The sequence below is a fragment of the Chiloscyllium punctatum genome, chromosome 8 (genome assembly GCF_047496795.1).
Source record: "Chiloscyllium punctatum isolate Juve2018m chromosome 8, sChiPun1.3, whole genome shotgun sequence".
In the NCBI taxonomy this organism is placed as follows: Eukaryota; Metazoa; Chordata; class Chondrichthyes; order Orectolobiformes; family Hemiscylliidae; genus Chiloscyllium; species Chiloscyllium punctatum.
This window is the reverse complement of record NC_092746.1, coordinates 78,167,491-78,185,516: the sequence shown is the minus strand read 5'-3', so window position 1 is coordinate 78,185,516 and position 18,026 is coordinate 78,167,491. Positions and strand designations below refer to the sequence as shown.

The 18,026-nt window shown below is 41.2% G+C and overlaps 1 protein-coding gene across 14 annotated transcripts in view; it reads left to right on the top strand.

Annotated features, from left to right (window-relative positions):
* Positions 1-8,761: 8,761 nt before the first annotated feature.
* steap2 (STEAP family member 2, metalloreductase) overlaps positions 8,762-18,026 on the top strand; it is a 226,015-nt gene continuing 216,750 nt past the window's right edge. For 2 of the 14 annotated variants that reach the window (XM_072575876.1, XM_072575877.1), the window contains exon 1: positions 9,133-9,491. The gene's annotated coding sequence lies outside the window, so the exon portion shown is untranslated. Of the gene's footprint in view, positions 9,056-9,132; positions 9,492-18,026 lie in introns of those variants that run through there. The other 12 variants (XM_072575871.1, XM_072575872.1, XM_072575879.1 and 9 more) reach the window with 10 other exon arrangements.

Here is an 18,026-nt window from a genome sequence, read left to right as displayed (position 1 = left end):
TTTCCTTATCTCTATAGTGATGAAACAGCACTTGGAGAAGACGAGGATGTTGACCCAAATCTGATCTCCATGCCATGACCTGGTGTGCCTTTTCGATCTGCAAGCCTCTCATGTCAGTCTCCAATTTAAGAAATTTCGGCAACCAGTCCTCAATAGATTCTGCAGGTTGCTCACCTTCCTTACTCTCAGGCAGACTGATGATCCAAATATTTTTTCTCCTGCCCCTGTTCTCAAGATCATCCACTTGGTCACGCAAGATCATCCATTTGGTCACACAAACTACAGATCTGCATCTCCAGGGCTTGGATCCCATCCTTCGAGGAGCTGGCATCAGCGTCTACCACTGCGACTTTGTGTCAACCTCATCTGTCCTCTCCTCCAGGCCTCCCGGCTGCTGTTCATATTTCTGCAGCGTGGTAGAGATCGGTACCAGCTTCTGCTCTATCTACTTACCCAGCATCTCGCGAGATTTCGCAAGCTCGTTCACAATGGCCTGGTAGGTAATCGAGTCCAAGGATCCTATAGGCTGGGCCGTGGGCCCGGCCTCGGATGCTCCTCCTCCCTTCTCCAGCATCTCTGGACAGCAAGAAACACAGGTAAGTTAATTTTTCAGTTTCCTGGGACTCCACAAATTTTCTAGAGTCCCAGGATATTGCGATGGTCTGGGATAGGCAGGTTAATAGTTAGTCCTGCTTGTGCTGCAGTGTGGAGCTCTGCAACACGATCCTCTCATCCGCCATCTTGGCTCCCCCGAGAATAGCTTTCTTAGAGGTACCTTTATTGATCAGTAACCTGCAAAGCAGATATCCCTAATAAGAAGGAAAGAAGATTCGATGTCTAGCTGCTTTTGGAAAAGTTGAATTTTGCTAAATCTTAATTGGGGGGTTTTATCGGACTAGTATCATAGAAGGGGAAAGTAGGAAAGGAAAAGGAAAGAAGTTGTAAATAGTTATGAGTTAATTATTCTCTATTATACTTTAAGAAATAAAGTTGTTACTTTTACTTTAACTAGTTCTTGGCCTCTCGAATTTTCAAAGATTACTACTCAGGATAAATCTTTTCTCTGTTGCTGGTTTAAATTAAGCAGAAGGGTGGTACCCCATGTCGTAACACTTATTAATCTGCCAGCTGCAACTGCATCTGCCCATGGCTGTGTCGGTAGGAGTAACCACATAGCTGTTGTGGAAATAAAAGTTCTGCCTTTACATTGAGAATATCTTCCATTGTGTTGTGTGGCAAGAATGTGTAGTGAAATTCCAAACAATCACCATCCACAAATTTGCTGACGACACCACTTTGGTATGACGGATATCAAACAATGGTGAGTCAGAATACTGAAAGGAGATAGAGGACTCGGTGACGTCGTGCAATGATAACAACCTCTCTCTCATTGTTAGCAAAATAAAATAACTGATCGTTGATTTCAGAAAGAAAGGAGAACACCTCCCCTACCTACATCAACTGAACAGGTTTTTATTAGAATGGGTGCAGTTTTCGATTGATTATTCAATATTGAGTCAGACTGGTTATATTTCCAAAGTGGGAATACAAATAGCCTCTAACCACAAAGCTTTAATGCATTGTCTGAGCTGAGATGTCATCTCTTTTTTATAAAAACTAAGTTATCTAAGGAATGTGACTTGAAAGAATTTCTGGGATTTACACATTAATGAATCAAAACCTGCACCCATTCTAAAAGATGAAAGACTTAACAACAATCTAGGTTTGTTCAATATATTTCATCAGCTGTAGGACACTATGATCTTTTGCTATGAATTCTGTGTCTTATGATCTTGCTGCACCTGAGAAAGGAGCTGCACTCCAAACGTTTGTACTTCCAAATAAACCTGTTGGACTATAACCTCGTGTTGTGTGATTTTTAACTTTGTCCAACATCCAAGACCAGCACCTCCTCATCAAGGGTGCCTGGTATGGCAATCGCTCTGCCCAACATCAGAAGCAACTACAGGAGATTGTGTGCAAGTCCAGACCAAGAGGGAAGCCACCCTTCCATCCAAGGACTCCAAGTACACCTTTCGTTGCCACAGAAAGGCTGCCAACATCATCAAAGACCCATCATACCCCTGTAATGCTCTCCTACAACCTATTCCATCAGGCAGAAGGTACGGAAGCTTGAAAACATGCACCGACAGGTTCAAGAACCGCTCCTTCCCTGGTGATATTAGACTAATGAATGGACCCCTTTACTTCAAATAATGTTGATTTTGTTAATGTGCGGTGTAAGCTGTATGCCTCACTCTGTCCAAGAAATTTTTTCACTCTTTGATCTGCATGTCCTTGCTTACTATGATCTGCTTGTGCTGCTCAGAAACAAAGCAACAATCAATCAATCAATTATCTTCATTCTAAATAGGACAGACTTTGGACAGATCTAGCAACTCGAGACTGGGCATTCATGAGGCATTATCGGCCATCAACAGCAACAGAATTGTACTCCAGTACAATCTGTAACTCCATGGCCAAGCAACTTCTCCACTCAACCATTAGCATCGAACCAGAGGATCAACCCTAGTTCAATGCAGAGTGCAGGAGGGCATCAGGCATACCTGAAAATGAGGTATCAACCTGGTGAAGCTACCAAACAGGAATACTTGTATAGGAGCAAGTGAGGACTGAAATGCTGGAGATCAGAGTCGAGAGTGTGGTGCTGGAAAAGCACAGCAGGTCAGACAGCATCCGAGGAGCAGGAAAATCGATGTTTCAGGCATATGCCATTCAAGGGCTTATGCCCAACACATTGATTCTCCTGCCCCTCGGATGCTGCCTAACCTGTTGTTCTTTTCCAGCACCACACTCTTGACAGGAATACTTAAATGCCGGAGGTGATAGCAGCAAGTGATAGAGCTAGGTAATCCCACAAGCAAAGGATCAGGTCTAAGCTCCACAGTCCTGCCACATCCTGTTGTGAATGGTGATAGATAATTAAACAACTCACTGCAGGAGGTAACTTCACAAATATTCCGATATTCAATGATGAAAGAGCTAAATATATCAGTGCAAAAGATAAGAATGAAGCATTTGCAGCAATCTCCAGCCAGAAGTGCTGAGTGGATGATCCTCTTGGCTTCCTCCTGTTGTTCCCAGCATCAGAGATGCCAGTCTTCAGTGTCTTCAGACTTTCCTCTTTAAACAAGTTACAGACAACTCCGACCAGAATGGTATGAATGAATTTGCCCAGGTGTCCCACAATACCAAAACAGTCAAATGAATATGAACACAAGCTGGTGCCAAAGCAAAACAATCCACTTTATTAAGAAATTAATACTAAACAAACTATCCCTAATCATCTTTGGCCCCTTACAGTTACTTCCTGAGTCCCTTGTAAATTTACGTCGTCGCTTTTTCTGTTATTCTGTCTCTGGGTCTACAAACCTGCTTTCTTCCTCTCTCTCTCTGGATGGTCAGGTGGTGAAAGTCTCTTGCAATGCTGGTCTCCTTGGAAGGCCTCAGACGATTCCAGAGATTCCGAGGTTGTTTTCAAGACAGAGGTCTGCAGGTGAATTCCATGTTTTTATACCCTTTAGATGGTTTTCTGGAACTTCCTATAGTTCTGGCCAAATCAGGGAGATACACTTAATAGCTTGATACAAGAGTCAATAATTTAGATGGCAGGCCATTGTTAATTTCTTTGTTTAACAGGACCCAGTGCCTTTATGTCTGGGCACTCCTTTCTTTAGTGGATAGGTTGTTTGGGGTGTCTGTCCAGAATAACTGTTGCCTTTTGCATTATGCTCATTTCACTAGCACGTGGCTGCTATATTTGCACTGTGTCTGGTGTGTGGGTTTTGTGATTTCAGAGTTTTGCTTGGCCAATGTACCCAGCATTCCTTACTGTTTGGCCAAGTTAGCAATCTTTCTATGTTTTAGCAGCCAGGAGGCTGCCTCACCAGCCAATTTAATTCACTCCACATCATATCAAGAAATGGTTGGAATCATTGGATATGAGCCCTGACAATAATACTGGACACTTGTGCACCAGAACAGCCAAGCTGTTCTAGTAGTTACAACACTGGCATCTACCCGACAATATGGAAAATTGCCTGGGTATGTCCTGCATGCAAAAAGCAAGTCAAATCCAAGTAAGCCATGATACAATTGGGACTAAACATTGAGTTAGAACCTCATGAAGTCTCACAGCATTAGCCAAGCATGGGCAAAGACATCCTGTTGATGACCACCTCCCTCAACTCTGGAACCTATGCTAAACATCATTTTGAAAAATCACCGAGAACAGTAAGAGCAAAGGACATAATCTAGATTGGGAACTTCAATGTATATCACCAACAGGCTTTGTAGGAATACTGATAGACTGGGTTTATGACAGCTGGTGAGAAAAACAACATGGGTGAATAACAATCCTGACCTTGTTCTCCTGAACTAACTAATAGTAGATGCATCTTTCCTGACAGTAATAGGGGCCATCACACAATGGTTTGGAGTCCTATTTTCACATTGAGGTTATCTCCATCATGTTGTGTGGCAGTAGGTAAAATCACCTTAGTCCCAGAGGACAGCTTTCTTATTCGTGAGAGTCAACTGGTAGTGTTTAAAATGATGATCACTGAAATTCAGGCGAGACTATATAAGACCTTCAGTGTAATCTCAGCCAGCACAGAATGAGTGGGGAAAGATCTGACAAATAGAGTACAATGTGGAATCATGTGATATTGGCAGGAAGAATAGAAAAGAATATTGTCTAAATGGTAAGAGAAAGCAGTGTGCTAAGATGCATTGGGATCTGGTTGTCCAAGTTATTACCAAGTGTCATGAAACTTAATTGAGTTTTCTGAAGAAGTAGCAAAAAGGATTGATGAGGGCAGAGCAGTGGATGTGATCTATATGGACTTCAGTAAGGCGTTCAACATGGTTCCCAATGAGAGACTGGTTAGCAAGGTTAGATCTCATGGAATACAGGAAGACCTAGCCATTTGGATACAGAACTGGCTCAAAGGTAGGTGGTGTTGGAGGGTTGTTTTTCAGACTGGAGGCCTGTGACCAGTGGAGTGCCATAAGGATCACTGCTCAATCCACTACTTTTTGTCATTTATATAAGTGATTTGGATGTGAGCTTAAGAGGTATAGTTAGTAAGTTTGCAGATGATACCAAAATTGGAGGTGTAGTGAACAACCAAGAACGTTACCTCGGATTATAATGGGATCTTGATCAGATGAGCCAATAGACTGAGGAGTAGCAGATGGAATTTAATTTAGATAAATGCGAGGTGCTGCATTTTGGGAAAGCAAAAGGTCTTATACACTTAATGGTATGGTCCTAAGGAGTGTTGCTGAAAAAAAAAGACCTTGGAGTGCCTGTTCATTGCTGCTTGAAAGTAGAGTTGCAGGTAGATTGGATAGTGAAGAAGGCATTTGGTATGCTTTCTTTTTTCGGTCGGAGTATCGAGTATAGGAGTTGGGAGGTCATGTTGCGGCTGCACAGGACATTGGTTAGGTCACATTTGGAATATTGTTTGCAATTCTGGTCTCCTTCCTATCAGAAGGATGTTGTGAAACTTGAAAGCGTTCAGAAAAGGATGTTACCAGGGTTGGAGGATTTGAACTATAGGGAGAGATTGAATAGGCTACGGCTATTTTCCCTGGAGTGTCGGAGGCTGAGGGGTGACCTTATAGAGGTTTATAAAATCATGAGGGGCATGGATCAGGTAAATAGACAAAGTCTTTTCCCTGGGGTTAGGTGAGTCCAGACATAGAGGGTATAGGTTTAGGATGAGAGGGGAAAGATATAAAAGAGACCTAAGGGGCAACCTTTCACACAGAAGGTGGTGCATGTGTGGAATGGGCTGCCAGAGGAAGTGGTGGAGGCTAGTACAATTGCAACATTTAACAGGCATCTGGATGGGTATATGAATAGGAAGGGTTTGGAGGGATATGGGCTGGGTGCTGGCAGATGGGACTAGATTGGGTTGGGATATCTGGTCGGCATGGATTAGTTGGACTGAAGGGTCTGTTTCCATGCTGTCCATTTCTATGAGTCTAAGTGCAGTTGAGAATCAACCATATTACAGTGGGTCAGGAGTCATATGTACGCCAAATCAGGCCTGATTTCCTTCCCTGAAGAATATCAATGAACCAGATAGTTTTTCATATTGCTGTTGCAACAAGTGCTCTGAATACAGATATCTTTTTTTAAAAATTGTTTTAACTATTACATCTGTCATGTTGGGATTCAACTCATAATTCCAGAACATTAGCCTGGGGTTGTACATTATTAGTGTAATGATATTAACACTAAGCAACCACCTGAACACTGTTGAAGGCCTTCAACTCCGCTTGATAAGGTGTCATATTTAAAATAAGAGCAGAAAAGAGGAAATCCAGGTCACAGAAATCATAAGATCATTGTATCATGGAATCACACAGTACAGAAGAGGCCCTTTGGCCTATCAAATCTGTGCTTGAGATCAGGTGAAGACCATCGCTTCTCCATTAATCCCAAAATCTAGCTGTTGACTCTGTTAGTCTCTCCACAGATGCTGCCTCACCTCTTGAGCATTTCCAACATTTCAGATACCCCACACCCACAGTATCTTGTGTCATTTTTTTTCTGTAAACACACTTGTCATTTCTTTTCCTTGTACAACCTCGGCAATGGATGTACTCATTTTAGACACCACACACCCTCAGCTGCTTTCCATGCTGCCAAGTCTTTTAAATCAGAACCAACAGACTGACATTTATGAGCTACATCCTGGTATTTAAACCTATCGCTTTTTGAGACAGAATCATTGATTCAGTTTTTTTTGTGAGTCTGTGGGTGGGATAAGGGGCTCGATTTTGTGGTGCAAACGCTAAGAGATGACTGGAAAGCCGACCCTTGAATATGAACTAAAACACTGTTCATGAAAAAAGGAAACCCCTTAGTTTTTCTTAAAATCACTTATATTTTCTTTATGATGAAATGGTGAGTAAAATTTCAGCATTTCAAACAATTTTTAAGAACACAGGAATGTGCCTTTCAGTCCCTCAGTTCCGTTTCCCTCCTCAATTGAAACCATATTTCCAATTTCTATCTTCGCCCATCCAAACTGCCCCAGTCTGTTTCAGGATTGTAATTAAGTTTGGATAATACTGCATGTCTTAATTGCTTTATTGTCTTTCATTTGCAACTGCAAAATCACAGCCTTTAGACTACGATGAGAAATGCTATGACCGGCAGCACTGTGGTTAGCACTGCTGCCTCACAGTGCCAGTGTGAGAAACGAAGCTCATTCACTGCAGTAAGTTCAGTCCGAGACAAGATCTGAATCAGTAGTGTCACTTATTTCGTTCTTACAAGAGGGGTGTTGGGTCCACTGTCCTCAAGGCAGGGATATACACACACACTGAATTCAACTAGTACACAATATTTATGTAATTTGGTTCCTATTCTTTCATCCCATTGCTCCTCCCCTGTTTAAATCTCCCACCTCTCTAAGACTGGGGCCCATTACTCTTATTCATCTCTTGCCTTATTCGGCCTTGTCTGTGACAAAATGCTTATTTCTGGCCTCACAAGGCCGTTTGGTCCGTTGTTAGGTATATCCTCCTTCACTACCATCTGTTTCTCTCACTTGTTATGATCTTATGACCTCATGACTTCTTGATTGTGGTTTGTTCTTGTTTTTGCAGAAGCGGTAAATAGATGCTTATAACTACTGTTTGTACAGGCACATCTAGCTTAACCCCCTCCCCTCACAGCACCTTATCTATTTGTCTGTAACATCTACCATTGTTTGCAGGCACATTTCATTCTTGCATGCACATTTTAGACAATACAAAAACAATTATGTATTTCCTTCACATAGTTTTCATTCTTGTTGACTCAGCTCTTGGCTGAAACAATTATACACTGGTGTGAGTTCATTTACCTTGCATAAGTAATTATGATTGCAGAAGTAACACTACTTTACCTATATCCCACACCAGGGACCTGGGTTCAATTCTAGCCTTGGGTGACTGTGTGGAGTTTGCACATTCTCCCCGTGTCTGTGTGGGATTCCTCCGGGTGCTCCGGTTTCCTGCCACAGTCACAAAGATGTGCAGGTCAGGTGAATTGGTCATGCTAAATTGCCTGTAGAGTCAGGTGCATTAGTTAAAGGAAATGGGTCTGGGTGGGTTACTCTTTGGAGGGTCAGTGTGAACTAGCTGGGCTAAAAAGGCCTGTTTCCACACTGTAGGTAATCTAATCAATGTCTCTTGTTTCTCAGGCAGCTGAGGAAATTTGGCATGACAGCAAATACCCTTGCCAACTTTTATGGGTGCACCATTGAGAGCATTCTGTCTTAGTGTATCACTACCTGGTAAGTTAACTTTACCATTCAAGATCGGAGACGGTTACTGAGGGTGGTGAACTCGGCCCGGCAATCACAAAGGCTAACCTCCCATCTATAGTATCCATCTACCAGCCTCGCTGTCAAGGAAAGGCCGCCAGCATTCTCAAAGATCCATCCCATCCTGGCAATGTTTTTCTGCAAACTCTACCATCGGGGCAAAGGTACAAAAGCCTGAACGCACACCAGCTGGTTTCAAAACAGTTTCTACCCTAATGTTGTTAGAATACTGAATGGACTCACAAAATCTGAACATTCACATGTACCTGTGTTTCTGTTTGTTTTTGCCGCTGTTTACCTATTATTTACTCATCTATGCTACTTAACTCTGTGATGTGCCTGTATTGCTCGCAAGACAGAGCTTTTCACTGTGCCTCGGTACACGTGACAATAAATTCAATTCAACTGGGAACAGCTCCGGTCTTTTCACCCTCTCTGCCTTTGTGCAGGAACGAGGGAAAAGGATCAATGGAAGTTTCGATCACCGTAGTGCGAATAAATGTAACAACATTGTCTCTTTGGATTTTCACCAAGCAGCGAGCAATGATGAACAGATTGCAGGCAGGAGGAGCAAATATTTCTGCAGGATAATCCACGATCAGCGCCAATTCTAGGGAGCGCGCCACATGGAGGCGTCTCATTGCTGGAACAGAGCGGGGAAGCTGTCCGCCGAATCCATTCGCCGGGGAGTAATCGACTCATTGCAGGTTTACTAAACGGATTACATGTTTTATTTCAAACTGGAGACTAATGAGAGTAGAATGTAATTTGACAATGTTTCCAACTTTTCGCTGTCTGCCTCCTAATAATGGCTCCTTTTTAAACTATTGCAATGTTAAACTTGTGGTTTCCCCCCCTCCTCCCCCCAGTCAGTGAAGGTTGGAATGGAGCAGGAGCCGGGTTTGGAGCGAGCTCAGGGTAAAGGTTCTCACGGCAGTTGGAGTCAGCTCGGAGCTCGCGGCTCTATGTCGCCGAGCCCATCAACAACGGTATTTAACGGTTAAAGCACATTCATAGTTATTTCCCTTTAAAAGAGAGCTCAGGAGACGTCACCGGCAAAAGAAATGCGAAGATCTTCCAGTCGGCTGCGACAGCGACGATGCCTTCCGGATTTGAAGTAGCATCAAGATCAGGCTGAAAGCGGTGAGCTATCACTCAGATCTTGGAAGCCAATTCAGACAAATTGTTACCTCTGTTTACTAGAATAACCATAGATTAGCTAACAGGAAGCTCCAGAACCTCTCATATTAGATTTTTTTAAAATCATTGCTATAAGTGCCAACTGATTACAACAGTCCATTTAAACTGAAGTTTCCTTGGAATAAGAGGGACACCACTGGTAATAACAGATTCGCACCAATTTCATTTTTGAGATAAACTCTTAATCCTCCTTGAATCAGGCAGTTGTGTTGCAGGGGTGCTGTTGGTGAGTAAGAATCCTCACTTGATAACATCGGGGATGAAGGTAGCAGTGATTCTTCCTGCTCAGTTGCTGTCAATGACCTAATGCAATAGTACAACAAATATAGGGTTTTAGCTGGATAAGAAGTCAGAAGCTTAATAGAGTTCTGACCTGGTAAATTGTGTATTATTGGTACTTCAAATGTGTGCAGTGTTACTGAGCTGGCAATAACGGTTTTAAAACCTTGGGTCTTTACAAAATATTCTTCAGGTGTTTAATGCTGCATCAGGGACCTCATTTGTACTTTGTATTGATAAAATAGAAATTCTGCACATGTACAATTTAGATTGAAAGGTCAGAAGTATGGTCATTTTTGGCAGACATCAACTGACCAAAAACCATGTTAACCAAGATAACAGGTCTGCTGCCTGTGACAGACAAAGCAAGGTCAAGTGTTCAAACTTCTATTTACATTTCCATCCTTGTTTTCAAGTCCCTACATAATCTTGCACCTTTTATTTTAGTAATCTCCTCTAGTCCTACAAACCTCACTGATATCTATCGTCCTTAATTATGGCCTGTCAAGTATTTGAGTTGTTATCACCCTGTTTTGACAGTTGTACCTTCAGTTGTCACAATCCTAATCTTTGAATTCACTAGGTAGATCTCAACACTTCTTGTAAGGTGATCATTTAAACCTACTGTTATTTTGATCAGCTGCTCCAATATCTCCAAATGGCTTAAATCAAATTTTGTTTGATAACACTCCAGTGAACTACCTATGGACATTCTACTCTGTTTACATCTTTCCTGTATCTCCATCGTTTCCACGCATTTTTAATCTCTGCAACTAAACTCACTGTACGTTGGACAATTATGGACTTGTAATTTTTTGTCAATAGACCTTTGATGTGAGATTATAACATATAAACTTTGTATTTTCCATTCTATTTTGTTCTATACAGATATTTTTCCCCTAAGAAAACGCAGTGAAGACATTTCCATTAACTGTTTTTCTGACCACAAGCCACTATCCCATTTCTGTTGTCCTTCTGGAACTTAAATCTGTTCTCAACAATATCTCATTTCTCTACAACTGAATCCTACACTTAGTAAATCCATCACATATATTGTGGGTTGATGTTTTTTTGTTTAGTACATATTTATTTCATATTGTGCTTTTATTGGGTATTGGATTGGATTCAGGCCAGGGCAATTAAAACATTTCAAAGCTGGGATTGCTAGATTTAGTTAATGGATATAGAATCAAGGACTTGAGATACAATGCTGCCTGAACTGCTGTGCTCTTCCAGCACCACTAATCCAGACTTGAGATACAAGTCAACCATGCTTAAACTGAATATGGAACACTTGCAAAGGCTTGATTGCCTACAGCTCAAATTTAAAAATCTGAAGCTCATATTTACAACCTTTCACAGCTTGTCCTTCCCCATCTTAGCAGTTTCCAACCCCACACATTGTCTCACCACCCAGTAATATACTCTGTTTCTCAAATTCTAAACTTATAGTTTCCTCTTTATCTTTCTCCAATATTGGTTAGCACGCTTAGGTTCCAAATTCTGGAAGTTCCTCCCTAAACATCTCTACTCGTTCACAACCCTCTACTCCTTTAAGATCCACTTTAATATTTGAAAATTTTGAAGCTTCTGGCCTCATCCATTCTCACATTTATTTTGTTCTACTAAATTATGACTCACGTGAAGATCTTTTACAATGTCCAAAAATGCTCCACATTGCAAATAACACGTGTGGTAAATAAATATGCATGATCAGTTCTGACAAGAAAATGGGTAAAGTTTAAAAGCACTTTTAAAAATCGCATGTCATTTAATTATGGAATTTGACATAATTAAAATAATGCTACATAAGATCAGCTTGTCATTGAATTGGTACCTACAAAATCTTCACATGAATATCTGCAAGTGCAAAGATACAGATCTGAAAAAACTACTTGGCATAAGAAAATTATATGCAACTGGTTGGTGCAAATAAGAAATTTGTAAGGAAGTGGTAAATCAGAACTCCTTAACTAAATTATATTAAATTTCCAGCAAAAACAGCATGCAGTAAGTCAATTAAATTCCCATGTTTTTCTTTAATATTCAGCATGAGAAAAGATATACTAACATGAGTTCACTTTACTGATTCTTGGGATAAAGGGGTTATCGAATAAGGAAAGTTTGAACAGATTAAGCAAATGCTTATATCCATTAGTGTTTAGAAGGAGAGGTACTCTTAATGAAGCATATAAAATCCTGAGAGACATTGGCAGATTGGATGCTTAGATAGTGTTCCACCTTTCGAGAAAGATTAGAAAAAGGAGATGCAATATAAAAATAAAGGATCTGAATTTAAAATGGAGAGCAGACTTTCTTTTCTCAGAGCGTTGTTGATCTGTGCAATTCTGTTCCCTCGAGAGCAGTGGAGATAGGATCACTGAATGTTTTTAAGGCTGAGTTGGATGGATTCTTGGTAATGAAATCAAAAGGTTTAGAGGACAACAAAAAAGTAGACCATAAAACCATCAGATGTAGGAACAGAAGCAGACCATTTAGCCCATTGAGTCTGTTCTGCCATTCAATTAGATCATGGCTGATCTGATCATTTTCAACTCCACTTTCCACTTTCTTGTCTTTTCCCCTTAACTCCTGATTGTAGACAGGACAGTGAAGAAAGTGTTTGGTGTGCCAGTCTTTATTGGTCAGTGCATTGAATATAGGAGGTGGGACATGGTGTTGAGGCTGTACAGGACATTGGTCAGGCCACTTTTGGAATACTGTGTTCAATTCTGTATCCTTCCTATAGGAAGGATGTTGTGAAATGTGAGAGTTCAGAAAAGACTTGCAACAGTGTTGCCAGGGTTAGACAGTTTCAGCTACAGGGAGAGACTGAATAGGGTGGAGCTATTTTCCTGGAGTGTTGGAGGCTGTGGGGGGTGACCTTATCAAAGTTTATAAAATCATGAGGGGCATGGATAGGGTGAATAGCCAAGGTCTTTTCCCCAGGGTAGTGGACCTGAGGGGCAACCTTTTCACACAACAGCTGGTGCGTGTATGGAATGAGTTGCCAGAGGAATTAGTGGAGGCTGACACAATTACAACATTTAAAAGGCATCTGGATAGATACATGAATAGGAGGGGTTTAGAGATATATGGGCCAAATGCTGGCAAGTGGGACTAGATTAATTTAGGATATCTGGAAAGCAGGAGGTTGGATAATGTGGTGCCACTATTTAAGAAAGGTGATAAGAGAATGCCAAGGAACTATAGACTAGTGAGCCTGACAACGGTGTTGGGCACATTGTTGGAGAGAATCCTGAGGGACAGGATTTATGTGTATTTGGAAAGGCGATGACTGATTAGGGATAGTCAACATGGATTTGTATGTGGGAAATCATGTCTCATGAGTGTTTTTGAAGAAGTAACAAAGAGGATTGATGAGGGAGAGTGGTGGACGTGATCTATATGGACTTCAGTAAGGCGTTCAACAAGGTTCCTCATGGCAGACTGGTTGGCAAGATTAGACCACACGGAATACAGGGAGAACTTGCCATTTGGATGCAGAACTGTCTCGAAGGTAGAAAACAGAGGGTGGTGGTGGATGTTAGCTTTTCAGACTGGTGGCCTGTGTCCAGTGGTGTGCCACAAGAATCGGTGCTGGGTCCACTGCTTTTTGTCATTTATATAAATGATTTGGATGTGAACATAGGAGAAATAGTTAGTAGGTTTGCGGATGACACCAAAATTGGAGGCGAAGAAGGTTATCTCAGAGTGCAACAGGATGAGATGTGCCAATGGGCCGAGGAGTTGCAAGTGGAGTTTAATGTAGATAAATGTGAGGTGTTGCATTTTGGAAAGGCAAATTAGGGCAGGAACTATACACTTAATGGCAAAGTCCTGGGAAGTGTTGCTGAGCAAGGAGACCTTGGAGTGGAGGTTCATAGTTCCTTGAAAATGGAATCGCAAGTCGATAGGATAGTGAAGAAGGTGTTTGGTATGCTTTCCTTTATTGGTCAGAGCATTGAGTATAGGAGTTGGGAGGTCATGTTCCAGCTGTACAGGGCATTGGTTAGACCACTTTTGGAATATTGTGTGCAATCTGGTCTCCCTCCTTGAAGTAGAATGTTGTGACATTTGAAAGGGTTCAGAAAGATTTATAAGGATGTTGCAGGGTTGGAGGATTTGAGCTACAGGGAGAGACTGAATAGGCTGTGACTGTTTTCTTCGGAATGTCATAAGCTGAGGGGTGACCTTATAGAGGTTTATAAAATCTTGAGGGACATGGATGGGGTAAATAGACATGATATTTTCCCTGGGGTGAGTGAGTCCAGAACTAGAGGGCAGACGTTCAGAATGAGAGGGGAAAGATTTAAAAGGAAGCATATGGAGCAACATTTTCACACAGAGGGTCGTGCGTGTGTGGAATGAGCTGCCAGAGGAAATGGTGGAGGCTGGTACAATCACAACATTTAAAAGGCATCTGAATCGGTATATGAATAGGAAGGGTTTAGAGGGATATATGATCAAGTGCTGGCAAATGGGACTAGACTAATTTAGGATATCTGGTCAGCATGGACAAGTTGGACCGAAGGGTCTGTTTCCATGCTGTATGTCTCTATGAATCTATTACTCTACGCTTGGCATGGACTTGTTGGACCGAAAGATCTGTTTCCATGCTGTACAGCTCTCTGCCTCTCTGCCCAACTGATTAATAATTTCTATCTCTGCCTTGGATATACTCAATGATGTCAGCAACTAGCTAGGTAAAGAATTCTATGGATTACTCTGAGAGATGAAATTCCTCCACTTTTCCATCTTAGGTGGGTGACTCTTTGTTGAGATTAGGGGCTGTTTTCCTAGGCTCTCCTGCAAGATGAAACAACCTTTCTGTTTCTACTCTGTCAACTTCACAAAAATCTTAGATATTTCAATAAGATCAACTCTTGTTCTTCTAAAGTCTAGTCAATATAGGCCCCACGCACTCAATCTGTCCTCTTAAAACAGTCTCTCCACATCCTGGATCAGCCTAGTGAACCTTCTCTTGACTGCCTGCAATGATGGAAGATCTCACCTTAGATCAGAGGCCCGAAACTGCTCACAGTATTCCAGCTGTGACTCATGCCATGTTCAGTTTTAGCAAAATTACCTATTTGTAAATATATTCCCTTTTACCTTACTTAGTACTTTTTGAACTTGCATGTTAGCTTTTTGAGATTTATGGACGAGGCCTCCCAGATTCCTGTGTTGTAGAAACATGCGAGAATTTGGAGTGCAGATGCTCGAGAATCAGAGCCGGAAAGTGTGGTGCTGGAAAAGCATAACAGGTCAGGCAGCATTCAAGAATCAGGAGAGTCAACATTTCAGGCATAAGCCCTTTATCAGGAAGGCTTCTATCTGAAACGTCAACTCTCCTGCCTGCGACTGCTGTAGAAACATAGAAAATAGGAGCAAATGGCCATTCAGGCTGTTAAACCTTCTCTGCCATTCATTATGATCATGGCTGATCATCTATCTCAATAACTTGTTTTTGCTTTATACCTCATATCCTTTGATCTCTTTAGCCTCAAGTGCTATATCTCTTACCTTTTTTAAATCATACAATGTTTTGACCTCGACTGCTTTCTGTGACACTGAAGTCCACAGGCTCACTACTTGTAGATGAAGAATTTTTTCCTTATCACAGTCCTAAATGGTTTACCCAATATCATTAGCTTGTGACCCCTTATGAGGATTCTTGGTAATCCAAGATGGAGGATGGGACAAAATTGTTGCTGTAAGACCTGCTCTTTTTTTGATGCATTTTCAGTATTGGAGCTGATTTCCTCACATTTTTGGAGCAATAATTACTGTTTTATAAGCTGTTGCATTGTTTTGGAACTTAGGGGGGAAAAAATCAAAACAACAGCACTTTTTAAAAAAGGAGGAAGAGAGAGAACAATACAAAGTGGGAGGTGAAACAAACGAGCAGTAAACCTACACAGCGATGTGATCCAGCAGAGAACCTGCACAGCTGAATGCCTCTGATGTTTCATAACAAGTATCTCTGGTCATTGGAGTTGGTTCTCAGAAAAGGCATGTGGATAGGTATATGAATAGGAAGGGTTTAGAGGGATAGGGGCCAAATGCTGGCAAACGGGACTAGATTAATTTAGGATATATGGTTGGCATGGGCATGTTGGACGGAAGGGCTTGTTTCCATGCTGTAGAGCTCCAATACTCTTTGGATCTATGGTTCTGGACTCCTTTGCCATCAGAAACATCCTTCCTGTGTCTATCCTGTTTAGTGCTGTTAGAATTTTATAGGTTTCTATGAGGTACCTCACTCACTCTTCTGAACGTCAGCAAATATAATCCTAACTGATTCGCCCTGTCCTCATGCATCAGTCATGCCATCCCAGCAGTTAGTCTGGTAAACTTTTTCTGCACTTCCTCTGTATTAAGAACATCCTTCCTCAGATAAAGAGACCAAATTGTACAGGGTCTTCCAGAAGTGGTCTTACCAAGGCCCTGTACAAGTGCACAAAGGCCTCCTTGTTCCTACATCCCCTCGCTATGGAGGCTGAAATACCATTTGCCTTCTTGGCTGCTTGCTGCACCTGCATGTTTACATTCATTGACTGATGCATGAGGACACCTAAGTCTCATTGCACATTCCTCTCTCTCAATTTATAGACATTCAGATAATAATCTGCCTTCCAGTTTTTGCTCTAACTGAATAACCTTGCATTTATCCATATTTTACAATATTTATCCACTCATTTGCTATGCAATTGCCACTCATTCAGTTTGTCCAATTCAAATTAATGCATCTCTGCATTCTTGTCAAAGATGACCCTCTCACCCAGCTTTGCATCATCTGCAAGTTTAGAGACATTACATTTAGTTCCTTTATTTAAATCATGATTGTATAATGTGAATAGCTTGGGTCCAAACACTGATCCCTGCAGTCCCCCACTAGTCACAGCGTGCCATTCAGAAAAAGATCTGTTTATTACTACTCTTTGTTTCCCAGTGTGACCCAGTTTTCTAAATGGCTTGACACTATTCCTATCCCATGCACTTTAAGTTCAAATAAACCACATCAACTTGCTCCCCCTCATCAACTCTGTTACATTTACTGAAATACTTGGAGAATGTATTAGGCATGATTCCAATTCCATAAAACCATGCTGACTCTGTCCAATCCTGCCACTGTTTTCCAAGTGCTCAGCCATTAAATCTTTCAAAATGGACTCTAGCATTTTCTCTACTACCAATATCAGGCTGACAGATCTATATTTTTGGTTCTCTCTACCTCCCTTTTTAAACAGTGTGGTTACATTAAATAACCTAAAATCTGTAGCATCTGTTCCATAATCCATAGAATTTTTGAAGTTGGCCACCAGTACATCCACTATTTAAATGGCCACTTCATTAAGTACTCTGGGATGTGGATTATTCAGACCCTGGGAATTTATTGACCTTAAATCTACTAATTTTCCCAACAATACCTAGTAATTTCCTACTAATACTGATTTCCTTAAGTTCCTTCCTCTCACTAAACTGTGATCCCCAGCATTTCTGGTATTTTATTTGTACCATTCTTTTTGAACACATTATTTGTTGGCTATTTTTTGTTCTTCATTTTAGTCTGCCTCTATTTAAATAATATTCATTTTCTTTATTCTTTCTTCCAGAGTGCATAACCTCATAATTTCCACTTTAGATTCAATCCACCAAATTTTTTTTTCCAATCACTCATCCTGTCTATATCCCTCCGTAGGTCTTTTGTGACATCATCACCACTTGCCTTCCTACCTATTTTTTGTGTCATCGCATACTTGGTTATATTCACTTTCCTCATCCAGGTCATCAGTATGTAGTGCAAATAGCTGTGGTCACGGTATTAATCCCTATGGCACACCACTAGTTACAGATTGCCATCTAGTCACAAGAAACGACGGTAAGATCAGCAATGATCTTAGCAGCTGGTGGAGTGTGCTTGAGGGGTTAAATGGCTTACTCCTGTTCCTAAGTCATATGCTCACATGTAAAATCTGGCCAAAATCAGAAGAGATTTCATAGTTCATTGTTTGAGTGAACATGTCTATAGAATTACATTTTATCTAAATGCCTTCAGTATTATTTTCTGATAAAGAATTTTTGATTGGTCAAGACACAAATAGAAATTGGTGAAGAAGCTCAGCTGGTAATAGAATCATAGAGATGTACAGCACGGAAACAGACCCTTCAGTCTAACTCGTCTATGCCAACCAG